The sequence below is a fragment of the Lathyrus oleraceus genome, chromosome 7, assembly GCF_024323335.1.
Source record: "Lathyrus oleraceus cultivar Zhongwan6 chromosome 7, CAAS_Psat_ZW6_1.0, whole genome shotgun sequence".
NCBI lineage: Eukaryota > Viridiplantae > Streptophyta > Magnoliopsida > Fabales > Fabaceae > Lathyrus > Lathyrus oleraceus.
The window spans coordinates 59596445-59602037 of NC_066585.1; the positions used below are offsets into that span (position 1 = coordinate 59596445).

General features: G+C 38.9%; 1 non-coding gene across 1 annotated transcript; it reads right to left on the bottom strand.

The window, feature by feature from the left end:
* Positions 1 to 3183: 3183 nt before the first annotated feature.
* LOC127110026 (small nucleolar RNA R71) lies at positions 3184 to 3290 on the bottom strand. The gene has a single exon (XR_007797265.1). It is a non-coding gene; the product is annotated as a small nucleolar RNA R71 (small nucleolar RNA).
* Between the last annotated feature and the right edge of the window lie 2303 nt (positions 3291 to 5593).

Sequence of the window (5593 nt, forward strand, 5' to 3'; positions counted from 1 at the left end):
TCCCACAACCTCCTCCTCAGTAGGACCCTGTGAGTACCCTCCTCCGCGCTTGTTCAAAAACATTGTGGACAATGTTGAGTTCAAGTGTGGGGGAGATTTTATGTCTTTTATTAGTATTTGATTATTGTGTTATTTTTACTTTTTACTTTTGTAGTCTATATTTAAGTTGTCTGTTGAAGGTACATTATGCTACAAGTGTGTCAAGTCTGTGTTGATAGGTTGGAAAAAGTAATGATCACGGTTGAGAGTGGATGAAAGGATCACACCACTCACTATGGCTTGTTGTGAAGGATCTCCCCAGAAAGTGACACTGCTGAAGTAAAGATCGGACACAATGTATACAGCTTAACCGACACGAGTATCCTGCACATTCCAAAGTAAGAAAGAAATCGCACCAAATTAATGAGCACTGTGGATCCTGCCAAAGCTGAACCAAACCAAGTGAGTCATAAAAAGCCAAACACATTGATCATCATGAGCGTCATTCAGGTTTGTCTTTATCACTCTAAATTTGCGTAGACTCTCTGGGATTGTCACTGCATGATACACACACTGAGGCACGTTGTTTGTAATTAACCCCGAGCCTTTCTAGCCATCCCGAATAATTATATCCTTCGTTAACCTCCTTTGAGCCTATATCCATTTTTTTGTTTAAACACCATAAATGTAACCATTGGCCACAACACTTCCTCACTGTTCAGAGTCATGATAATGCATTCAAAGCTGTGTTGAAAAGCTAAGTTTGGGGTAAAAACCCCAAAAGCTCTCAAAGCCCAAGAAAATGCAAAAACAAGAGAAAAAGAAAAAAATGATGAATCGAGAAAAAGAAAGAAAAAAAAAATTCGATAACTAGAAGATTCAAAAGAAAGAAGCACGGAAAAGGGCAGTCGGTGAAAAAGAAATAAGAAAAGAAAATCGAGGAAATAAAAGAAACAAACACAGGATGTAACTGATCACACTAAAATTTACGTATTTTCGACTCCGATTTCGCATGCATTCTAGTTATTTTATTATCGTTTTGTTGTGTTATTACTGTGTTTTCCTTTGTTTTCAGGTTTTTACCTTAATAGAAGCCCCGATCGAGAAAAGGAGCGAAAAAGAGCCAAAAACCCTAAAAATCAGCATTTTGCTCTTATGGCCTACCCAATGGCGGGCGCCACAGTCCAAGCCATGACGTGTCCAATTATAACTTCCATCAACTCCCACGTTTTCCCACCACATCCACTAAGGCGCCCCACTTTGTGCTTGTGGCGGGCGCTACAAGAGGAAAACGGTTTCCTCTATTTTCAAGTTGAAGGGCATCCAAGTAAATTCCACCCTTTTTATTTGCTTATAAATAGAAACGCGAATTCAGTTTTACAATCACCCAAACTTAGAGCAGACAAAGATCCGAACGTTGGAACAAGGCGAAATCAGAAGCAACTTTGTTTCACTTAGGCATATATTCAGTTTTATAAAGTGGTAATCGCTTCGCATTGGAGTGTTACCACAATTGTGTAATTGAGTCTGTGATAGAGTTTGTACTCGAGTTTGGAGCACTTTGGAAGGAAGTTAATCCTGCCGCCATTTTCTTTTCCGCATTGCAATTTACTCAGCCCTCCGATTGGAGCAGGTTTTTATTACTCGCCTTTACTTTATTTATTTCCCGCACTCGCTTTACTTTATTTATTTCCCGCACTCGCTTTTACTTTATTTATTTTCCGCACTCGCTTTAAATTATTTATTTTCCACACTCGCACTACTTTCATTTATTTTCCGCATTCGCTTTAAATTATTTACTTTCCGCACTCGCACTACTTTTATTTATTTTAATGCACTTTTACTTTACCATGTCTAGCTAAATTTATAAGGCTAGAATGTAAGGATCGTAATTAAACTAGTAATCCGTACAATTGTTCGTAGAAACACTTAAAGGGCTATTTTAACTTTCAAATTAAGTTTTCCCGCACTTCAATTCCGTTGGGTAAGATCGAAAGCCGTCCAACGTCTTTTTAAACTTAATTGTTTTTAACTATTTCAAAAACAGCGAAAGCACTTTGTCTAGTTCATTAGGAGTTTTTAACATCAAGAAGAAAGGAGATTTTAAAACTATTTTCGGACGCGTTTATAAGTTTAGAGTCTGGTTCGTGAGAACCTCTTTTGGTTAAGAAATCCAGGTTATAATACTTTTCAACTTAGTCAAGATACTATATTTCTTAAAAATAGGTTTACTACTCTAACGCAATGTGCGCCTTTTTATAAGTGACGATAAGAGGGTTTGATTAGGGAGTACAACTCGGTTCTGAATACGCGAAAGCGACAGTTCCTGTTAAATTAGTTCTTTTCAAAGTAGGAAACATTGCCCATAAGTAGTTCTATTAGCAAGTACTTGGATTATCATTTAATTATGTGAATTACATTCGACCCTGTCTTTATTAATTAAATTTATTTTAAAACTTTACTTTTCAATTGCACACTACAAAAACACCTATTTTAATTGCCTTTGATAAACACCATAACAATAGATAACGATAGATTGACACTTGGTCTCTGTGGATACGATAATCTTTTATATTACTCTGACGCGTTCGTACACTTGCGAACATCAAGATTTACAACGCATCAAGTTTTTGGCGCCGTTGCCGGGGACCAATTTCGTCAAATTTCATTTTCCTGTTGTTATATCATTTAGACTTAGGTTGTTTCCCGCCGGTCGATGCGAAGAACTCGCAGCACCGGAAATTTAAGTTTAGTAAACCCTCTGGCGGAACCTAAACGTTACGCTCGCGCACGTTTATTCTTTCATAGAATTAAGAGAGCTATGGCCGAAGATCAAAACCAAAGACCTCTTAAGGACTTCGCTCAACCATCTAATGAAGAACCTAGTTCTAGTATAGTAAACCCAATCATCCCAGCCAATAATTTTGAACTTAAACCGTCCCTGTTGCAACTAGTGCAACAGAGACAATTCGCGGGTCTCGCTACCGAGAACCCAAACCAACATTTAAAATATTTCTTCAATTAGCAGATACTTTTAAAACCAATGGAGCTTCTCCTGAGGCAATACGTTTAAGATTATTTCCTTTTTCCCTTAGAGATAAATCTCTATCATGGTTAGATTCCCTTCCACCCAATTCCATTATGACTTGGGATAACCTTAGAAGAGTTTTTCTTGCTAGATATTTTCCCCCGAGTAAGACCGTCGTTCTTCGAAACCATATAACTAGATTTACCCAAAACCAAGGAGAATCGTTGTTCGAAGCTTGGGAGAGATATAAAGAGTTGTTACGAGCATGCCCACATCATGGTTTAGAAAATTGGTTAATCATTCAAACCTTCTATAATGGACTTCATTACAACACAAAGATGACCATCGACGCTGCCGCAGGCGGTGCTCTGATGAACAAACCTTACCCTGAAGCTAGTGCCCTCATCGAAGACATGGCTCAAAACCATCAATCATGGGGAGTCGAACGAGCGACAGTTGAGAAGAAGGAAGCCCAAGGAGGAGTGCATGAACTAAGCTCTATAGACATGATGCAAGCTAAAATGGACGCATTAGCCCTTAAGGTCGAGCATATGTGCATAAACCTGAATACTGTAGCCGCAGTTTCGTCGGATTGTGAGATATGTGGAACCCAAGGACACCAATCCGCGGAATGCAGTCTATTAAACGAAACCCACTCCGAGCAAGTGAACTACACCCAAGGGAACCCATATTCAAATACCTATAACCCTGGATGGAGGAATCACCCTAACTTCTCCTATAAAAACAATAACCCTATTCAAAATAATGCACCTCCGAGACCTAGTTATCAAGCCCCTAGATCAAATCAACCTATGCAACCTGTACCACCAAAGCCGAGCCTTGAGAAAATTATGGAAAATTTTATCACCGCTCAAACCCAACAAAACAAGGAGTTCATGAACCAAAACATTCATGTTAACGAATTGATTACTCAGTTAGGAACCAAGGTTGACCAAATAGTTACTCATACCAAGATGCTTGAAACCCAGATCTCTCAGGTAGCTTTAAACCAAGCCCCTCAAACTACACCTGGAGGATAATTCCCTGGACAACCTCAACAAAATCCGAGAGGACAAGCCAATGCCATTACCCTAAGAAGTGGGAACGCTTATGATGAGCCACCAAACCCAAGACTAAGTGAACCCGAAACTTCTAAGGAATGTACCAAACCCCCGGACAAAGTAAAGGAACCAGAAGAATCTGAAAACCAGGAAGGTCGAGATAAAGGAGAAGAACCCAAAGATAAAATTTACGTACCGCCCCCGCCATATAAACCACCTATACCATATCCCCAAAGACTCAAACAAACCCAGATTAATAAACAGTATCAAAAATTTATTAAAGTTATAGAAAAACTTCATGTAGAAATCCCTTTCACAGAAGCCATCACCCAAATACCTTCTTATGCAAAGTTTCTGAAAGACATCCTTACCAACAAACATAGACTTCACGATCCGAGGCCTTTGGAATGTAATGTTATTTCCGAGGACAAATTAGCAAAGAAAGATAAAGATCCTGGAAATTTCTCCATTCCTTGCCTTTTGGGTAATCATGTCATCGAAAAAGCTTTTCTAGACTTAGGAGCTAGTGTGAGCTTAATGCCTCTAGCAGTTTGTGAGAGATTAAATTTAGGAGAATTACAACCCACTAAGATGTCACTTCAGTTAGCCGATAGATCTGTTAAATATCCGATAGGCATTCTAGAAGATGTTCCTGTTAGGATAGGTCAGCTGTTTATCCCTACTGATTTTGTCGTCATGGACATCAAAGAGGACAATGATATACCAATTCTTTTAGGTAGACCATTCTTATCAACTGCAGGAGCCATAATAGATGTCAAGAAAGGAAAGTTGACATTTGAGGTAGGCGACGAGAAAATAGAATTTATACTTTCGAAATTTCTTATGGCACCTGTGATGGGAGACTCATGTTATGCCTTAGATATCATTTATGAATGTGTTAGAGAATTAGAACAAAAAGAAATTATAAAAACAATCAAGTTACCATCAACCCCCATAAAGGAAGATGATGACTTTAAAGAACCTTACATCGATGATAACCTTTACGAATGTTTATCCCTTACTCCAGATCCTATACCATGCCCTAAGAAACCAACCTTAGAACTTAAGGAGCTGCCTAAGAACCTGAGATATGAGTTCCTCGATGAAAAGATGAACCGTCCAGTTATAGTCAGTGCTACCTTGAGCCAAGAGGAAACGAACCAACTTTTAGACGTTTTACGAAGATATCCCTAAGCCTTAGGATATAATATCTCTGACCTGAAAGGTATAAGCCCATCCGTATGCATGCATCGGATCTCGCTCGAAGAAGATTCAAAACCCTCTAGGGAGCATCAGAGAAGAATAAACCCTATAATGAGTGATGTTGTTAAGAAGGAAGTTCTTAAGTTGCTTGAGGCAGGTATAATCTACCAGATCTCGGATAGTAAGTGGGTGAGCTCTGTGCATGTAGTACCTAAAAAGGGAGGCATCACAGTCATGCAAAACGATAAAGGCGAACATGTAGCAAAACGTTTAGAAGGAGGATGGCGGATGTGTATAGATTATAGAAAATTAAATAAAGCAA